Below are 20,913 nucleotides of genomic sequence, written 5' to 3'. Positions count from 1 at the left end.
CGGGTTCGGGATCCGAACCCGATCCGAACTTCGTCCCGAACCCGAACCCCATTGAAGTCAATGGGGACCCAAACTTTTCGGCACTAAAAAGGCTGTAAAACAGCCCAGGAAAGGGCTAGAGGGCTGCAAAAGGCAGCAACATGTAGGTAAATCCCCTGCAAACAAATGTGGATAGGGAAATTAATTAAAATAAAAATTAAATAAATAAAAATTAACCAAAATCAATTGGAGAGAGGTCCCATAGCAGAGAATCTGGCTTCACGTCACCCACCACTGGAACAGTCCATTCTCAGATATTTAGGCCCCGGCACCCAGGCAGAGGAGAGAGGTCCCGTAACAGAGAATCTGGCTTCATGTCAGCAGAGAATCAGTCTTCATATCATAGCAGAGAATCAGGCTTCACGTCAGCCACCAATGCAACAGTCCATTGTCAGATATTTAGGCCCAGCACCCAGGCAGAGGAGAGAGGTCCCGTAACAGACAATCTGGCTTCATGTCAGCAGAGAATCAGTCTTCATATCATAGCAGAGAATCAGGCTTCACGTCAGCCACCAATGCAACAGTCCATTGTCAGATATTTAGGCCCAGCACCCAGGCAGAGGAGAGAGGTCCCGTAACAGACAATCTGGCTTCATGTCAGCAGAGAATCAGTCTTCATATCATAGCAGAGAATCAGGCTTCACGTCAGCCACCAATGCAACAGTCCATTGTCATATATTTAAGCCCAGCACCCAGGCAGAGGCGAGAGGTCCCGTAACAGAGGATCTGGCTTCATGTCAGCAGAGAATTAGTCTTCATATCATAGCAGAGAATCAGGCTTCACGTCAGCCACCAATGCAACAGTCCATTGTCAGATATTTAGGCCAAGCACCCAGGCAGAGGAGAGAGGTCCCGTAACAGAGAATCTGGCTTCATGTCAGCAGAGAATCAGTCTTCATATCATAGCAGAGAATCAGGCTTCACGTCAGCCACCAATGCAACAGTCCATTGTCAGATATTTAGGCCCAGCACCCAGGCAGAGGAGAGAGGTCCCGTAACAGACAATCTGGCTTCATGTCAGCAGAGAATCAGTCTTCATATCATAGCAGAGAATCAGGCTTCACGTCAGCCACCAATGCAACAGTCCATTGTCAGATATTTAGGCCCTGCACCCAGGCAGAGGAGAGAGGTCCCGTAACAGACAATCTGGCTTCATGTCAGCAGAGAATCAGTCTTCATATCATAGCAGAGAATCAGGCTTCACGTCAGCCACCAATGCAACAGTCCATTGTCATATATTTAAGCCCAGCACCCAGGCAGAGGCGAGAGGTCCCGTAACAGAGGATCTGGCTTCATGTCAGCAGAGAATTAGTCTTCATATCATAGCAGAGAATCAGGCTTCACGTCAGCCACCAATGCAACAGTCCATTGTCAGATATTTAGGCCAAGCACCCAGGCAGAGGAGAGAGGTCCCGTAACAGAGAATCTGGCTTCATGTCAGCAGAGAATCAGTCTTCATGTCATAGCAGAGAATCAGGCTTCACATCACCCACCACTGCAACAGTCCATTTTCATAAATTTAGGCCCAGCACCCAGGCAGAGGAGAGAGGTCCCGTAACAGACAATCTGGCTTCATGTCAGCAGAGAATCAGTCTTCATATCATAGCAGAGAATCAGGCTTCACGTCAGCCACCAATGCAACAGTCCATTGTCAGATATTTAGGCCCTGCACCCAGGCAGAGGAGAGAGGTCCCGTAACAGACAATCTGGCTTCATGTCAGCAGAGAATCAGTCTTCATGTCATAGCAGAGAATCAGGCTTCACGTCAGCCACCAATGCAACAGTCCATTGTCAGATATTTAGGCCCAGCACCCAGGCAGAGGAGAGAGGTCCCGTAACAGAGAATCTGGCTTCATGTCAGCAGAGAATCAGTCTTCATGTCATAGCAGAGAATCAGGCTTCACGTCACCCACCACTGCAACAGTCCATTTTCATAAATTTAGGCCCAGCACCCAGGCAGAGGAGAGAGGTCCCGTAACAGACAATCTGGCTTCATGTCAGCAGAGAATCAGTCTTCATATCATAGCAGAGAATCAGGCTTCACGTCAGCCACCAATGCAACAGTCCATTGTCAGATATTTAGGCCCAGCACCCAGGCAGAGGAGAGAGGTCCCGTAACAGACAATCTGGCTTCATGTCAGCAGAGAATCAGTCTTCATATCATAGCAGAGAATCAGGCTTCACGTCAGCCACCAATGCAACAGTCCATTGTCAGATATTTAGGCCCTGCACCCAGGCAGAGGAGAGAGGTCCCGTAACAGACAATCTGGCTTCATGTCAGCAGAGAATCAGTCTTCATATCATAGCAGAGAATCAGGCTTCACGTCAGCCACCAATGCAACAGTCCATTGTCATATATTTAAGCCCAGCACCCAGGCAGAGGAGAGAGGTCCCGTAACAGAGGATCTGGCTTCATGTCAGCAGAGAATTAGTCTTCATATCATAGCAGAGAATCAGGCTTCACGTCAGCCACCAATGCAACAGTCCATTGTCAGATATTTAGGCCAAGCACCCAGGCAGAGGAGAGAGGTCCCGTAACAGAGAATCTGGCTTCATGTCAGCAGAGAATCAGTCTTCATGTCATAGCAGAGAATCAGGCTTCACATCACCCACCACTGCAACAGTCCATTTTCATAAATTTAGGCCCAGCACCCAGGCAGAGGAGAGAGGTCCCGTAACAGACAATCTGGCTTCATGTCAGCAGAGAATCAGTCTTCATATCATAGCAGAGAATCAGGCTTCACGTCAGCCACCAATGCAACAGTCCATTGTCAGATATTTAGGCCCTGCACCCAGGCAGAGGAGAGAGGTCCCGTAACAGACAATCTGGCTTCATGTCAGCAGAGAATCAGTCTTCATATCATAGCAGAGAATCAGGCTTCACGTCAGCCACCAATGCAACAGTCCATTGTCAGATATTTAGGCCCAGCACCCAGGCAGAGGAGAGAGGTCCCGTAACAGACAATCTGACTTCATGTCAGCAGAGAATCAGTCTTCATATCATAGCAGAGAATCAGGCTTCACGTCAGCCACCACTGCAACAGTCCATTGTCATATATTTAGGCCCAGCACCCAGGCAGAGGAGAGAGGTCCCGTAACAGAGGATCTGGCTTCATGTCAGCAGAGAATTAGTCTGCATGTCATAGCAGAGAATCAGGCTTCACGTCACCCAACATTGGAACAGTGCATTGGCATATATTTAGGCCCCGGCACCCAGACAGAGGAGAGGTTCATTCAACTTTGGGTAGCCTCGCAATATAATGGTAAAATGAAAATAAAAATAGGATTGAATGAGGAAGTGCCCTGGAGTACAATAATATATGGTTAAGGGGAGGTAGTTAATGTCTACTCTGCACAAGGGATGGACAGGTCCTGTGGGATCCATGCCTGGTGCTGGGATCCCTGCCGTGCTGAATACACGTTCAGACAAAACGCTGGCCGCCGGGCAGGCCAGCACCTCCAAGGCATAAAAGGCTAGCTCTGGCCACGTGGACAATTTAGAGACCCAGAAGTTGAATGGGCCGAACCATCAGTCAGTACGTGGAGGGGTGTGCACACGTACTGTTCCACCATGTTAGTGAAATGTTGCCTCCTGCTAACACGTTGCGTATCAGGTGGTGGTGCAGTTAGCTGTGGCGTGTTGACAAAACTTTTCCACATCTCTGCCATGCTAACCCTGCCCTCAGAGGAGCTGGCCATGACACAGCTGCCTTGGCGACCTCTTGCTCCTCCTCTGCCTTGGCCTTGGGCTTCCACTTGTTCCCCTGTGACATTTGGGAATGCTCTAAGTAGCGCGTCTACCAACGTGCGCTTGTACTCGCGCATCTTCCTATCACGCTCCAGTGCAGGAAGTAAGGTGGGCACATTGTCTTTGTAGCATGGATCCAGCAGGGTGGCAACCCAGTAGTCCGCACACGTTAAAATGTGGGCAACTCTGCTGTCGTTGCACAGGCACTGCAGCATGTAGTCGATCATGTGTGCCAGGCTGCCCAGGGGTAAGGACAAGCTTTCCTCTGTGGGAGGCGTATCGTCATCGTCCTGCCTTTCCCCCCAGCCACGCACCAGTGATGGGCCAGAGCTGCGTTGGGTGCCACCCCGCTGTGACCATGCTTCATCCTCATCCTCCTCCACCTCATCCTCGTCCTCCTCGTCCTCCAGTAGTGGGCCCTGGCTGGCCACATTTGTACCTGGCCTCTGCTGTTGCAAAAAACCTCCCTCTGAGTCACTTCGAAGAGACTGGCCTGAAAGTGCTAAAAATGACCCCTCTTCCTCCTACTCCTCCTCCTCCTCCTCCTGGGCCACCTCCTCTTCCATCATCGCCCTAAGTGTTTTCTCAAGGAGACATAGAAGTGGTATTGTAACGCTGATAACGGCGTCATCGCCACTGGCCATGTTGGTGGATTACTCGAAACAGTGCAACAGGGCACACAGGTCTCGCATGGAAGCCCAGTCATTGGTGGTGAAGTGGTGCTGTTCCGCAGTGCGACTGACCCGTGCGTGCTGCAGCTGAAACTCCACTATGGCCTGCTGCTGCTCGCACAGTCTGTCCAGCATGTGCAAGGTGGAGTTCCACCTGGTGGGCACGTCGCATATGAGGCGGTGAGCGGGAAGGCCGAAGTTACGCTGTAGCGCAGACAGGCGAGCAGCGGCAGGATGTGAACGCCGGAAGCGCGAACAGATGGCCCGCACTTTATGCAGCAGCTCTGACATGTCGGGGTAGTTGTGAATGAACTTCTGCACCACCAAATTCAGCACATGCGCCAAGCAAGGGATGTGCGTCAAACAGGCTAGTCCCAGAGCTGTAACGAGATTTCGCCCATTATCGCACACCACCAGGCCGGGCTTGAGGCTCACCGGCAGCAACCACTCGTCGGTCTGTTGTTCTATACCCCGCCACAACTCCTGTGCGGTGTGGGGCCTGTCTCCCAAACATATGAGTTTCAGAATGGCCTGCTGACGTTTACCCCGGGCTGTGCTGAAGTTGGTGGTGAAGGTGTGTGGCTGACTGGATGAGCAGGTGGAAGAAGAGGAGGAGGAAGGCGAGTAGGAGGAGGTGGCAACAGGAGGCAAAGAATGTTGCCCTGTGATCCTTGGCGGCGGAAGGACGTGCGCCAAACAGCTCTCCGCCTGGGGCCCAGCTGCCACTACATTTACCCAGTGTGCAGTTAGGGAGATATAGCGTCCCTGGCCGTGCTTACTGGTCCACGTATCTGTGGTTAGGTGGACCTTGCCACAGATGGCGTTGCGCAGTGCACACTTGATTTTATCGGATACTTGGTTGTGCAGGGAAGGCACGGCTCTCTTGGAGAAGTAGTGACGGCTGAGAACAACATACTGTGGGACAGCAAGCGACATGAGCTGTTTGAAGCTGTCTGTGTCCACCAGCCCAAATGACAGCATTTCATAGTCCAGTAGTTTAGAAATGCTGGCATTCAGGGCCAGGGATAGAGGGTGGCTAGGTGGGAATTTACGCTTTCTCTCAAATGTTTGTGAGATGGAGAGCTGAACGCTGCCGTGTGACATGGTTGAGATGGTTGGTGACGGAGGTGGTGGTGTTGTTGGTGGTACATCCCCTGTTTGCTGGGCGGCAGGTGCCAACGTTCCTCCAGTGGCGGCAGCAACAGAAGAGGCCGAGGCTGCAGCAGCAGAAGAGGTAGCAGGGGGAGCCTGAGCGACTTCCTTGTTTTTAAGGTGTTTACTCCACTGCAGTTAATGCTTTGCATGCAGGTGCCTGGTCATGAAGGTTGTGCTAAGGTTCAGAACGTTAATGCCTCGCTTCAGGCTCTGATGGCACAGCGTGCAAACCACTCGGGTCTTGTCGTCAGCACATTGTTTGAAGAAGTGCCATGCCAGGGAACTCCTTGAAGCTGCCTTTGGGGTGCTCGGTCCAAGATGGCGGCGGTCAGTAGCAGGCGGAGTCTCTTGGTGGCGGGTGTTCTGCTTTTGCCCACTGTTCCCTCTTTTGCTACGCTGTTGGCTCGGTCTCACCACTGCCTCTTCCTCCGAACTGTGAAAGTCAGTGGCACGACCTTCATTCAATGTGGGGTCTAGGACCTCATCGTCCCCTGCATCGTCTTCCACCCAGTCTTGATCCCTGACCTCCTGTTCAGTCTGCACACTGCAGAAAGGCGCAGCAGTTGGCACCTGTGTTTCGTCATCATCAGAGACATGCTGAGGTGGTATTCCCATGTCCTCATCATCAGGAAACATAAGTGGTTGTGCGTCAGTGCATTCTATGTCTTTCACCGCTGGGGAAGGGCTAGGTGGATGCCCTTGGGAAACCCTGCCAGCGGAGTCTTCAAACAGCATAAGAGACTGCTGCATAACTTGAGGCTGAGACAGTTTCCCTGGTATGCATGGGGGTGATGTGACAGACTGATGGGGTTGGTTTTCAGGCGCCATCTGTGCGCTTTCTGCAGAAGACTGGGTGGGAGATAATGTGAACGTGCTGGATCCACTGTCGGCCACCCAATTGACTAATGCCTGTACCTGCTCAGGCCTTACCATCCTTAGAACGGCATTGGGCCCCACCATATATCGCTGTAAATTCTGGCGGCTACTGGGACCTGAGGTAGTTGATACACTAGGACGTGTGGATGTGGCAGAACGGCCACGTCCTCTCTCAGCACCAGAGGGTCCACTAACACCACCACGACCATGTCCACGTCTGCGTCCCTTACTAGATGTTTTCCTCATTGTTATCGTTCACCACAACAACAAAAATATAATTTGGCCCAATGTATTGTATTCAAATTCAGCTTAATATAAATTTGAGGCCTAGTATTTAGGCGCTGGGTGACAGGTATGGGTTTACTGACAGAATTAGACTTGGAAATGCACAGTAGCGTGTGTGTGAAGTTATTCAGAATGACCCTATGTGCACCTTGAATATTATATACCCTTTTAGGGAGAGATTTCAAATAGCTCTGATACAGCAGAAACCACTAAATTAGGAAATTGCTAAATTGGGAATTGTATTTCAACCCAGAACAAAAAATGTGCTTTGACGGACACTAAATAACTTGCCCAGCCAGAACAGTACAGCAGTAACGACAGATTTATCTGGATATAAATTTGAGGCCTAGTATTTAGGCGCTGGGTGACAGGTATAGATTTACTGACGGAAATTAGACTTGGAAATGCACAGTAGCGTGTGTGTGAAGTTATTCAGATTGACCCTATCAGCACCTTGATTCTGATATACCCTTTTAGGGATGTATTTAAAGTAGGCCTGATACAGCAGAAACCACTAAATTAGGAAATTGCTAAATTGGGAATTGTATTTCAACCCAGAACAAAAAATGTGCTTTGACGGACACTAAATAACTTGCCCAGCCAGAACAGTACAGCAGTAACGACAGATTTAGCGGGATATAAATTTGAGGCCTAGTATTTAGGCGCTGGGTGACAGGTATAGATTTACTGACGGAATTAGACTTGGAAATGCACAGTAGCGTGTGTGTGAAGTTATTCAGAATGACCCTATCAGCACCTTGATTCTGATATACCCTTTTAGGGATGTATTTAAAGTAGGCCTGATACAGCAGAAACCACTAAATTACGAAATTGCTAAATTGGGAATTGTATTTCAACCCAGAACAAAAAATGTGCTTTGACGGACACTAAATAACTTGCCCAGCCAGAACAGTACAGCAGTAACGACAGATTTAGCGGGATATAAATTTGAGGCCTAGCATTTAGGCGCTGGGTGACAGGTATAGATTTACTGACGGAATTAGACTTGGAAATGCACAGTAGCGTGTGTGTGAAGTTATTCTGAATGACCCTATGTGCACCTTGAATATTATATACCCTTTTAGGGATAGATTTAAAATAGCTCTGATACAGCAGAAACCACTAAATTAGGAAATTGCTAAATTGGGAATTGTATTTCAACCCAGAACAAAAAATGTGCTTTGACGGACACTAAATAACTTGCCCAGCCAGAACAGTACAGCAGTAACGACAGATTTAGCGGGATATAAATTTGAGGCCTAGTATTTAGGCGCTGGGTGACAGGTATTGATTTACTGACAGAATTAGACTTGGAAATGCACAGTAGCGTGTGTGTGAAGTTATTCTGAATAACCCTATGTGCACCTTAAATATTATATACCCTTTTAGGGATAGATTTAAAATAGCTCTGATACAGCAGAAACCACTAAATTAGGAAATTGCTAAATTGGGAATTGTATTTCAACCCAGAACAAAAAATGTGCTTTGACGGACACTAAATAACTTGCCCAGCCAGAACAGTACACCAGTAACGACAGATTTAGCGGGATATAAATTTGAGGCCTAGTATTTAGGCGCTGGGTGACAGGTATAGATTTACTGATGGAATTAGACTTGGAAATGCACAGTAGCGTGTGTGTGAAGTTATTCAGAATGACCCTATCAGCACCTTGATTATGATATACCCTTTTAGGGATGTATTTAAAGTAGGCCTGATACAGCAGAAACCACTAAATTAGGAAATTGCTAAATTGGGAATTGTATTTCAACCCAGAACAAAAAATGTGCTTTGACGGACACTAAATAACTTGCCCAGCCAGAACAGTACAGCAGTAACGACAGGTTTAGCGGGATATAAATTTGAGGCCTAGTATTTAGGCGCTGGGTGACAGGTATAAATTTACTGACGGAATTAGACTTGGAAATGCACAGTAGCGTGTGTGTGAAGTTATTCTGAATGACCCTATGTGCACCTTGAATATTATATACCCTTTTAGGGATAGATTTCAAATAGCTCTGATACAGCAGAAACCACTAAATTAGGAAATTGCTAAATTGCGAATTGTATTTCAACCCAGAACAAAAAATGTGCTTTGACGGACACTAAATAACTTGCCCAGCCAGAACAGTACAGCGGTAACGACAGATTTAGCAGGATATAAATTTGAGGCCTAGTATTTAGGCGCTGGGTGACAGGTATAGATTTACTGACAGAATTAGACTGGGATATGGCCAAAAAATAACCACACTATTGCTGGTTAAATGCACTTGGTGTGACAGCTTGACTAACCACACTACTGAGGGTTAAATGCACTTGGTGACAGGCGCAGCTTGCCCCTGATGTAGTATATGGCCAAAAAATGAACAGACTATTGCTGGTTAAATGCACTTGGTGTGACAGCTTGACCAACCACACTACTGAGGGTTAAATGCACTTGGTGACGGGCGTAGCTTGCCCCTGATGTAGTATATGGCCAAAAAATAAACAGACTATTGCTGGTTAAATGCTCTTGGTGTGACAGCTTCACCCTGATGTAGGCTTTAGCCAAAAAACAACCACACCATTGAGGGTTAAATGCACTTGGTGACAGGCGCAGCTTGCCCCTGATGTAGTATATGGCCAAAAAATAAACAGACTATTTCTGGTTAAATGCACTTGGTGTGACAGCTTCACCCTGATGTAGGCTTTAGCCAAAAAACAACCACACAATTGAGGGTTAAATGCACTTTGTGACAGGCACAGCTTGCCCCTGATGTAGTATATGGCCAAAAAATAAACAGACTATTGCTGGTTAAATGCACTTGGTGTGACAGCTTCACCCTGATGTAGGCTTTAGCCAAAAAACAACCACACCATTGAGGGTTAAATGCACTTGGTGACAGGCGCAGCTTGCCCCTGATATAGTATATGGCCAAAAAATAAACAGACTATTGCTGGTTAAATGCACTTGGTGTGACAGCTTCACCCTGATGTAGGCTTTAGCCAAAAAACAACCACACCATTGAGGGTTAAATGCACTTGGTGACAGGCGCAGCTTGCCCCTGATGTAGTATATGGCCAAAAAATAAACAGACTATTGCTGGTTAAATGCACTTGGTGTGACAGCTTCACCCTGATGTAGGCTTTAGCCAAAAAACAACCACACCATTGAGGGTTAAATGCACTTGGTCGCAGCTTGTGCTGGCGCACCACAAGACACAAAATGGCCGCCGATCACCCCAGAAAAAAGTGACTGACAAACGGTCTGGGCAGCCTAAAAACAGTGAGCAATTGAGTATCAGCAGCTCAATGACCCACAGCTGCAGATCGATCAATAATCAAGTCCTTTGGAGGAGTTAATCTGCCTAATCTCGCCCTACTGTCGCAGCCGCAACCTCTCCCTACGCTAATCAGAGCAGAGTGACGGGCGGCGCTATGTGACTCCAGCTTAAATAGAGGCTGGGTCACATGGTGCTCTGGCCAATCACAGCCATGCCAATAGTAGGCATGGCTGTGATGGCCTCTTGGGGCAAGTAGTATGACGCTTGTTGATTGGCTGCTTTGCAGCCTTTCAAAAAGCGCCAAGAAAGCGTCAAAAAGCGCCAAGAAAGCGACGAACACCGAACCCGAACCCGGACTTTTACGAAAATGTCCGGGTTCGGGTCCGTGTCACGGACACCCCAAAATTCGGTACGAACCCGAACTATACAGTTCGAGTTCGCTCATCCCTAGTTACTTCCACTTTAATTAGTACCAAAGCATGGTGGTTAAAGTCCCTTGAAGAGGTACTATAAGCTTGAAGGTTCCTTTCACACAAGCTAGGAGTGTACTCTTGAACAATTGAACAGTCTTAGGAATTTAGTCTCTTGCTAGGGCCTGAAGAATTGTGTGCTATCCTCCAGGAATCAGGTCATGCCAAAAAAAGCTGATGGCACTTCTACATATTTTCTGTGCTGCTCTAAGGGAGGGTTATCCCGAACATAAGAGATGATATCCCCCATGGACTATAGAAGAAAAAACTAACATGCAAACATTTTTTAATACTAAAAAGGATCTTAGACTTTATAAGGGTTGTCCAGGATTAGAAAAAAAACCATTATTTTTTCTCTAAAAGTGTTCTATTTTTACCCACGGTTTTATCTGATATTGCAGCTCACCCTCATTCAGATGCGTAGCGCTGAGGTGCAATACCAGATACATCTGTAAAAAATAAATCAAGGCAACTGGACTTACTGCAGGTTTACAGTAACTCCAGTTGCCTTGATTTATTCTTTACAGATATACCGTGACCTGGATAAATGAGAACCTTCACAGACAATACCAGATACAGCCCATGGACAAGTGTAGTGTGGAGCAATTTCTGGAAAATAATTAGGTTCTGAGTTCTAATCCTAGACAATCATTTCCTTATATAGTGTAGTTATGGGAGAATTGTAGTACATGTTTTACTGTATATACTGTAAGCAGTTATCATAACTTACGGCAGGATATTAGGCTAGTTTTGGTGTATATAACTAACTCACGTACAAAGGATTTTTTTGGAAAAAATTGAAAACCATATTTATGAAGAACAGTATATGTTTAAATTCGTAACATATGGCAATACACCATGCTCCAAACTGGGTCATTTAATTTTGGTATGAAAGAGATTAACAGTTCACGTACTAGTTCTATCAACTTGCTGTTCTAGTGAAATTGAGTCTATGGAAGCCGCTATATCTTTTTCAGTATACATTAATAGACGCCTAAGAGAGAGATCTAGGGGCCCCCACTCTCAGGACGTACTATCACATAACATATCATCTTCCTCTGACACTTTGGGTGAAGATACTTCTGGCTTTATATCTGGAGATGAACCCATGCAATTAGGGGGAGCTACTCCTGGATCTGCTTTTAAGCGTATTTGTTATAGCAAGGGAGTATGTTTTTTTTTTTCTGCGGGCAAAAGGGACATTTTATCAATATATGTCCATGCATTCAGTGTCAAAAAGAAAAACAAAAAGGGACATCTAATTCCCATCTGACTCTTGGAGGGGTGAGAGGAGAGTCAGAGAATGTGCATTTGTCTTTCACTGGTTGTACCCGATTTCTCCTGACTGCCGAGGTGGCGCTAGAGTCCAAGACTGTGGGGATTGAGGTGTTTATCGACAGTGGGGCAGGAACAAACCTGATTGATGCTCAGTTCGTTCATATGCACGGGTTGTCTCCAAGTGCATTAGAGAAAAATATTTAAATTTTTGCTATTGATTCTGCAACTCTAACTCAGAAATGTTTATCTTAGATGGTGCATGACATCCGATTAAGAGTGGGTGACTTTGGGATTCGGAGCGGTGTTCTCGGGGCTGCTGTGTGAGCGTCACTGGTGTTCGGGGAGCAGGGCAGAGCCAAGATGAATGCGGCCGGCGGGGAGGAGATCATCCGGCTAAGAAGATGGAGCGGATGGTGCAGAAGAAGTACATGGCTGGAGCTTTAGATTTACTTAAGGAACTTAAAAACCTTCCAATGACTTTGGAGCTTCTTCAGTCTACCCAAATTGGAATGTGTCTGAACGCCATCCGCAAGCAAAGCTCCGACGAGGATGTCACCTCTCTGGCCAAATAGCTCATCAAATCCTAGAAAAAACAGCTTGATGGCCCATCAGCTGAAAAAGATACAGAGGAAAAGAAGAAAGAGCAGCCCCCGCCTGAATAGAACAGTCCTGAAGCAAAGGCAGAGAGCAGCTCCAGCAGTACTTGCAGTGGACGGAAAGAAGATTGTATGGCCCCATCTGAAACATTAATTACATCTTTTCCGCGAGCTCCCAGCACCTCGGATCCTGTCAGAATCAAGTGTAGAGAGCTACATAATTATTGGAGCAGATGATGAAGAACTTGGAGCTCAGATTGAGGAGGCTGTTTACCAAGAATTTAAAAACACAGATGCAAAATATAAGAACAGGGTGCGAAGTAGAATTGCAAACTTGAAAGATGCAAAAAATCCCAACTTGAGGCGAAATGTGCTTTGCGGCAACATCGCTCCAGACGTGTTTGCTCGGATGACAGCAGAGGAAATGGCAAGCGATGAATCTAAAGAAATGAGAAAGAACCTGACAAAGGAGGACATCAGATGACCAGGACTGGTGGTACACAGACTGACCTGTTCTCCTGTGACAAATGCAAAAAGAAGAATTGTACTTACACACAGGTACAGACCCGCAGCGCTGATGAACCTATGACAACATTCGTGTTCTGTAAGGAATGTGGAAATCGATGGAAGTTTTGCTAAGAGAAATTCTGTTCTAACACCAAAACAAAGAGGCTGTTTTGTAATTGGGAATATGAGAACTCTTCCAGATTTTTTTAAATTTTTTTATTGAAGCTGGATTCAACTTGTGGGATCTTTTGGAATTTTAAGACCGTAACGAAGCCACAGTTTTATGGTGCTTGTTTGGAGAAAAGAAATCTTTTTATAACAGAGTTCACATTTCTAAATCCGTTTGAATCTAGGTCACGTCCCGATTGTATTGTGCGCTTGATAGTCTTGCACTTTCGCAGTCGCCTGAGCTGTTATGAAAATGTACATAGCTTGCAATGGTTGGTGCAAAGAAATAAAATATTCCTCCAAGAAATTTTATGTTAGAAATGCTCTAATCATGTGATAAGAAATGTTAAGAGGCGCCAAATTAAATTATTTTGCTAACTCATGGTTAGATTTACCTTCATTCCCGTTAAAATTGTTGTGCTTACTTTTTTTTATATAGCTTTTCATTAAAACCGAGAATGTTTGTAATTAATAAAAAAAAACAAAAAAAAACCTGTGTTTTTTGTTAGAGGGTCTCACTGCTCCATTGGTTCCATGGGTTTATCGTGGTTAAGCAAGCACAATCCAGCCATCGATTGGCAAGCTAGACAGATTCTGAATTGGGATGATTATTGCGTTAACAATTGTCTGAATACATCTGTTTCTGTTTTAACCACTAAAACATTACCCTCTTTTATATCTGATTTTGCTGATGTATTTTCTGAAAGTGGATGCCAGGATTTACCTCCGCAACGGGAATATGATTGTCCTATTAACCTTATTCCCGAAGCTAAATTACCTAAATCTGGGTTGTATACCCTTTCTGGACCTGAACGAACGGCCATGAGAGAGTATATTACCGAGAGTTTAGCTAAAGGATACATAAGACCTTCCAAATCTCCAGTGGCAGCAGGGTTTTTCTTTGTAAAAAAAAATACGGAACTCTTAGGCCATGTCTGGATTTCCGTGAGCTCAATCAGATTACTGTCCATGATCCTTCCCCCCTTCCTTTGATTCCTGATTTGTTTAACCAGATTGTTGATTCCATGGTGTTCTCCAAGTTGGACTTAAGGGGGGCATATAATCTGGTCAGGATCAAGGAAGGGGATGAATGGAACATGCCTTTTGGGTTGACCAATGCTCCTGCGGTTTTCCAGCATTTTGTGAATGAAATTTTTCATCACCTGGTGGGGAGGTTTGTTGTCGTGTATTTGGATGACATACTAATTTATTCTCCAGATGTGGAGACTCATCAGGATCACATTAGACAGGAGTTACAGATCCTAAGAAATAATAAATTGTACGCAAAATTAGAGAAGTGTGTTTTTGCTGTACATAAGGTGCAATTCTTGGGCTACCTGCTGTCATCTTCAGATTTTCAAATGGATCCAGAGAAAGTCCATGCTGTATTGGACTGGGATCGACACGAAAATCTGAAGGCTCTTATGCAGTTTTTGGGGTTCACCAACTATTACCGAAAATTTATTCAGAACTATTCGACAGTGGTAAAACCCTTAACTGACATGACAAACAAAGGGATGAATGTTTTAGTGTGGTCTGATTCGGTGTTGAGAGTCTTTTCTTCAGTTAAGGAGTGCTTCGCTTCTGCCCCTATATTGGTGCAGATGGATGTAGTGTCTGAGGTGGGGGTAGGAGCAGTCTTATCGCAGGGCCCGTCACCTGGTAAATGGCGCCCATGTGCATTTTTCTCTAAAAAACTCTCTGCCGCAGAGGGGAAAATACAATGTGGGTAACAGAGATTTGCTGGCCATAAAGTTGGATTTTGAGGAGTGGCATCATTGGTTGGAAGGGGCAATTTATTAGATCACGGTGTTTACAAATTACAAAAATCTGGCTTACCTGGATTTGGCTAAACGACTGAACCCGAGACAGGCCAGATGGTCTTTGTTTTTCACCAGATTCAATTTCATTGTCACTTATCATCCTGGAGTTAAGAAAGTCAAGGCAGATGCCTTGTCACATAGTTTTCCTGGAAGTGGTGATTTTGAAAATCCAAATACAATACTGTTGGAGGGGGTGGTGATATCTGCTCTATACCCTGACCTAGAGGTGAAGGTGCACCGGAGTCTTTCCCCTCTGGGAAATTGTTTGTTCCATCAGAATTGCATCATAAGGTGTTTGAGGAAAATCACTGTATGGTTCTTACAGAAAACACTGGGAGTAGATCCACTACCGACCTCATCTCATGTAGATTCTGGTGGCTGGGGTTGCGTAAGTGTGTTGAGAACTATGTGTTGGCCTGCAGTATCTGTGCACGCGCTAACGTGACATATACTCGACCTTCTGGATCTCCTCTTCCGTTGCCCATACCGTCCAGACCATGGACTCACTTGTCTGTGGATTTTATTACTGATCTGCCTAATTCATCTGGAAATAGAGTTATTCTGGTGGTAGTTGATAATTTTTAGTAAAATGGTGCACTTTATAGCATGGCCTGGCTTACCTAATGCTAAAACACTTGCACAAGTGTTTGTTGACAACATTGGGAAACTTCATGGCATTCCCTCTGACGTGGTCTCGGATCGTGGGACTCAGTTTGTGTCCAGATTCTGGAAGGCTGTTCTGTACTGGGGGTACAACTGTCTTTTTCTTCTGCTTTTTATCTTCAGACAAATGGACAGATGGACTGAGACAGAGTCTGGAGACTTACTTAAGATGTTTTGTCTTTGCAGAGTTTGCCATAAACAATCGTAGACAGGAGTCCACTGGTAAGTTCCCATTTTTTGGGGCATATGGGTTTCACCCGCAATTTGCCACATTCTTTGGTTTGGATACTTCCGGTATCCCTGAGGAGGAATGTTTTTCATCATCATTGTCTTCTATATGGCGGAAAATTCAAATTAACTTGATGAATAGGTGCAAGAAGTATAAACGTGTGAATGTTCCTGAGTTCGGGTGATTTTGTGTGGCTGTCAACAATAAATATTAAGTTGAAGGTTCCTTCTTGGAAGTTGGGACCAAGGTTTATTGGTCCATTTAAGATCACTGCCAATATTAATCCTGTAGCTTTTTTTTGTCTTGAACTTCCTCAGGCTCTGAAAATTCATAATGTGTTTCAAAAATCTTTGTTTAAGAGATATGTTAAACCTATGGAGTCATCCCCCTTGTCACCCACTCCTGTCATGGTGGACGGCAGTTTGGAATTCCAGATCTCCAAGATTATTGACTCTCAAGTTCTCCGTAGATCTCTCCAGTATCTTGCTTCACTGGAAGGGTTATGTACCAGAGGAGAGGATATGGATATTGGCATCTGACGTGAATGCTAGTTGTTTGGTGAGAGCCTTTCACAGGTCTCATCTGGATAAGGTTGGTCCTGGGTGCCCGGAGGTCACCTGTAGAAGTGTGGGTACTGTCACGGACGTTCACGCGACAGGTGGCAGGAGATCGGTAAGACTGGCAACATGTGGTTTGATCTGACATGTTTTCCGTTTGGATCAAATGACGTCTGTGTTGTTTCTGGTGCTTGCCACACCTTCTTTCCCAAGGTGTGGCTATTATGGTAATTTAACCTTCTCTATTTATTGTTGTTTCTCCCACTATGCTATGCGGTTTATAGCTTCTGTTTGAGTTTGGATTGCTGGTGTGTGGATCTGGGATAAGTTCCTGGTGCTGCCATAGCCACTTGAAGTTAAGTATTTTCTTTCCCTTTTGTATTTTGTTTGGGTTATTTTGAGAGCTGCATTTCCTGTCATTTGTATTAAGGCCTGAGGGAGACTCCTGTTCGTCCTTCCTTTTGGAACAGGTTGTCTGAGACCTAACATTAGTACCAGGGTTCTATAGGGTGAGTTAGGACACTAGGTATTCCTGTGTATGAACTCACCTACCTCAGGGGTCTGTTCTTACTGGTAGTTAGTCAGGACTTTGATTAGGGTTTTACTAGGAGGTGTCCATCTCCATTCCCTATTTTCCAGGCCTTATTCCCTCACCCCTTTCCCTCCTATGTTCGGTGTGGTGTTTCCCTCCCACAACCAGACGTGACACATCCAGGGGAGGATCTAATGATAACCAGGCCATTAATTTTTATTGATTGCCAAAAATAGATGGGTCCTTTTATTTTCCAGAAGGGTCACAATTTTAGGAATGTGGGTGTTTTACCCAACAGAGGTTCAAATAGAGATTTGTATTAAAATTATTTTTCTAATTACATACAACCCATGTAATAGAGGTTTAGAGGTTTTGTACATGAAGGTAGAGTTACTTCTTGTTAGTGCCACTCTGCTCCTCTAGCCTTAAGGGGGGCCACCTCAATGATATTCACAGGAGACAACTTCTAGAGAATAAAATTGGACATACTGATGAGTTCTAAAGGGGGTGAAGTTTAAGTGATCTAGACTTTTCCTCTCACACAAAACGTACTGTTAAATTGATGTTTCACAGGCACTGTTTACTGTTGATGTTGTGCATTGTATACTGTTATTAGAGATGAGCAAAAAACTTGCTTCACGATGAATTACTTTGTCATGAAGCGCATTTTCTTGTAAGTAGTGGGTGCAATGACAGGGAGCTGGGATAGCGCCGCCCCCATCATTGTACCCCTCAGATGCCGTGTTCATACATGATCGCGGCATCTGAGTGTAAAAACTGTGTAAAATTTTAAAAAAATTAAAATTAAACTTACTGCCTCCATTTGCTCGCGACAGGCGTGTTGATGTCATATGTCACTGCACATGGGATTTTGGCCGAAATCTTCAATCAAGATGACGGCTGGCGGCTCCTATCAAGCAAATGGAGGAGGTACGTATGATTTTTTTAGTTTTTTACACTACTTCAGGTTAAATCGATTCGTTAACAAGAAGCATGAGGAAATTTGGCTTTGAGGCAAATCAAATTTATCCTAAAATTCGGATCAAATTCCATTTTGTGGGATTTAATTCGCTCATCTCTAACTGTTATATTGCACTTGCACTATATTTGCACCATCTAATGTCTCTTTCACATGAGCAATATGTATTGTGTTAAGATCTTATGGTTTTGCATGCAAGTTCAATCAGTTTTGTCTGCAATATCATTCAGTGTATGTGTTTTTTCTGTCTGGATTATATCTTGATTGCATATGTTTTCACTTGCGTGAAGAAAAACTAAAGAATACCTTTCTACATCTTCTAGCAATAATAAAAGAGAAATAAAAAAAATCCTCATCTTAGTCTCCACTATACAATGTGCTGCTGGATCATTGTGAATAAGGTCCTTCCCTGCTTAAAGGGAACCTGTCACTGGGATTTGGGGTATAAAGCTGAGGACATGGGTTGCTAGATGGCCGCTAGCACATCCGCAATACCCAGTCCCCATAGCTCTGTGTGCTTTTATTGTGTAAAAAAAACGATTTGATACATATGCAAATTAACCTGAGATGAGTCCTATCCCTGACTCATCTCACATACAGGACTTATGTCAGGTTAATTTGCATATGTATCAAATCTTTTTTTTTTTACACAATAAAAGCACACAGAGCTATGGGGACTGGGTATTGCGGACGTGCTAGCGGCCATCTAGCAGCCCATGTCCTCAGCTCTATACCCAAAATCCCGGTGACAGGTTCCCTTTAAAGTTATATGTAAACAGATAGATCTGTGCTGCTTTTTTTAAGGGATCAGATGTCCTTTTCCACTGATGTTCTTGAAAACCACTCAAAGTCCTTGAATACTAGTCAGGGTCCTTCCACACTGGTCAGGGTTACCTGTGGTAACGGCTCTCACTCTGAATCTTCTGACCTTTTTCACTCAAAAGAAGGAACTAAGTGAATATCCCAATAGTGAAGCACCACCACTTCATATATCACGCAAAGGCAATTCATTGTACTCACCAAAAATAAAAACACAATGCATGTGTCACATTAGACTGACTCACCCAAGCCAGTTTTTCACCTCTGCTTCATCAGGGCTTCACCTCTGCTTCATTTGTCCAGCTGATTACCGACATATTTGCCGGGCAGAGGCCGGATCTCTGCCGGACTCCATTATATTCAGGGGGGGGGGGGGGGGGAATGGGCGGCGAGCATTTCGGTAACATCCAGAAATGCCAGAACTACAGGGAGTGCAGAATTATTAGGCAAATTAGTATTTTGACCACATCATCCTCTTTATGCATGTTGTCTTACTCCAAGCTGTATAGGCTCGAAAGCCTACTACCAATTAAGCATATTAGGTGATGTGCATCTCTGTAATGAGAAGGGGTGTGGTCTAATGACATCAACACCCTATATCAGGTGTGCATAATTATTAGGCAACTTCCTTTCCTTTGGCAAAATTGGTCAAAAGAAGGACTTGACAGGCTCAGAAAAGTCAAAAATAGTGAGATATCTTGCAGAGGGATGCAGCACTCTTAAAATTGCAAAGCTTCTGAAGCGTGATCATCGAACAATCAAGCGTTTCATTCAAAATAGTCAACAGGGTCGCAAGAAGCGTGTGGAAAAACCAAGGCGCAAAATAACTGGCCATGAACTGAGAAAAGTCAAGCGTGCAGCTGCCAAGATGCCAATTGCCACCAGTTTGGCCATACTTCAGAGCTGCAACATCACTGGAGTGCCCAAAAGCACAAGGTGTGCAATACTCAGAGACATGGCCAAGGTAAGAAAGGCTGAAAGACGACCACCACTGAACAAGACACACAAGCTGAAAAGTCAAGACTGGGCCAAGAAATATCTCAAGACTGATTTTTCTAAGGTTTTATGGACTGATGAAATGAGAGTGAGTCTTGATGGGCCAGATGGATGGGCCCGTGGCTGGATTGGTAAAGGGCAGAGAGCTCCAGTCCGACTCAGACGCCAGCAAGGTGGAGGTGGAGTACTGGTTTGGGCTGGTATCATCAAAGATGAGCTTGTGGGGCCTTTTCGGGTTGAGGATGGAGTCAAGCTCAACTCCCAGTCCTACTGCCAGTTTCTGGAAGACACCTTCTTCAAGCAGTGGTACAGGAAGAAGTCTGCATCCTTCAAGAAAACACTATTTTCATGCAGGACAATGCTCCATCACACGCATCCAAGTACTCCACTGCGTGGCTGGCAAGAAAGGGTATAAAAGAAGAAAAACTAATGACATTTCCTCCTTGTTCACCTGATCTGAACCCCATTGAGAACCTGTGGTCCATCATCAAATGTGAGATTTACAAGGAGGGAAAACAGTACACCTCTCTGAACAGTGTCTGGGAGGCTGTGTTTGCTGCTGCACGCAATGTTGATGGTGAACAGATCAAAACACTGACAGAATCCATGGATGGCAGGCTTTTGAGTGTCCTTGCAAAGAAAGGTGGCTATATTGGTCACTGATTTGTTTTTGTTTTGTTTTTGAATGTCAGAAATGTATATTTGTGAATGTTGAGATGTTATATTGGTTTCACTGGTAAAAATAAATAATTGAAATGGGTATATATTAGTTTTTTGTTAAGTTGCCTAATAATTATGCACAGTAATAGTCACCTGCACACACAGATATCCCCCTAAAATAGCTAAAACTAAAAACAAACTAAAAACTACTTCCAAAAATATTCAGCTTTGATATTAATGAGTTTTTTTGGGTTCATTGAGAACATGGTTGTTGTTCAATAATAAAATTAATCCTCAAAAATACAACTTGCCTAATAATTCTGCACTCCCTGTAGATGGCTCCAGCCAGCACTATGCTAGCAGTGTTTTAGACAGGGACATTCCTTATCAGGATAGGGACATGACTTAGCTAGAAAAGGGCATGGCTTTACAGGAAAAGGGCATGGCTTAAATGTGCCTCTGTCGCAAAAAAAATGCACCAAATTGAGTAAAACTAAGCTATCTCATAGGTGGCGTAAACCTAGATTTTACACTTTACAGATGTGATAGATTTATCATAAATCATTAGCCACTGTGATATATCTGGCACACTTCAGGACTG

General features: G+C 44.8%; 1 pseudogene; it reads left to right on the top strand.

Annotated features, from left to right (window-relative positions):
* Positions 1-12,143: 12,143 nt before the first annotated feature.
* LOC122933160 lies at positions 12,144-13,018 on the top strand (annotated as a pseudogene).
* Positions 13,019-20,913: the final 7,895 nt, after the last annotated feature.

The sequence above is a fragment of the Bufo gargarizans genome, chromosome 3 (assembly GCF_014858855.1).
Source record: "Bufo gargarizans isolate SCDJY-AF-19 chromosome 3, ASM1485885v1, whole genome shotgun sequence".
NCBI lineage: Eukaryota > Metazoa > Chordata > Amphibia > Anura > Bufonidae > Bufo > Bufo gargarizans.
Note: the sequence above shows the minus strand (reverse complement) of the source record. Positions and strands in the feature narration are given on the sequence as shown.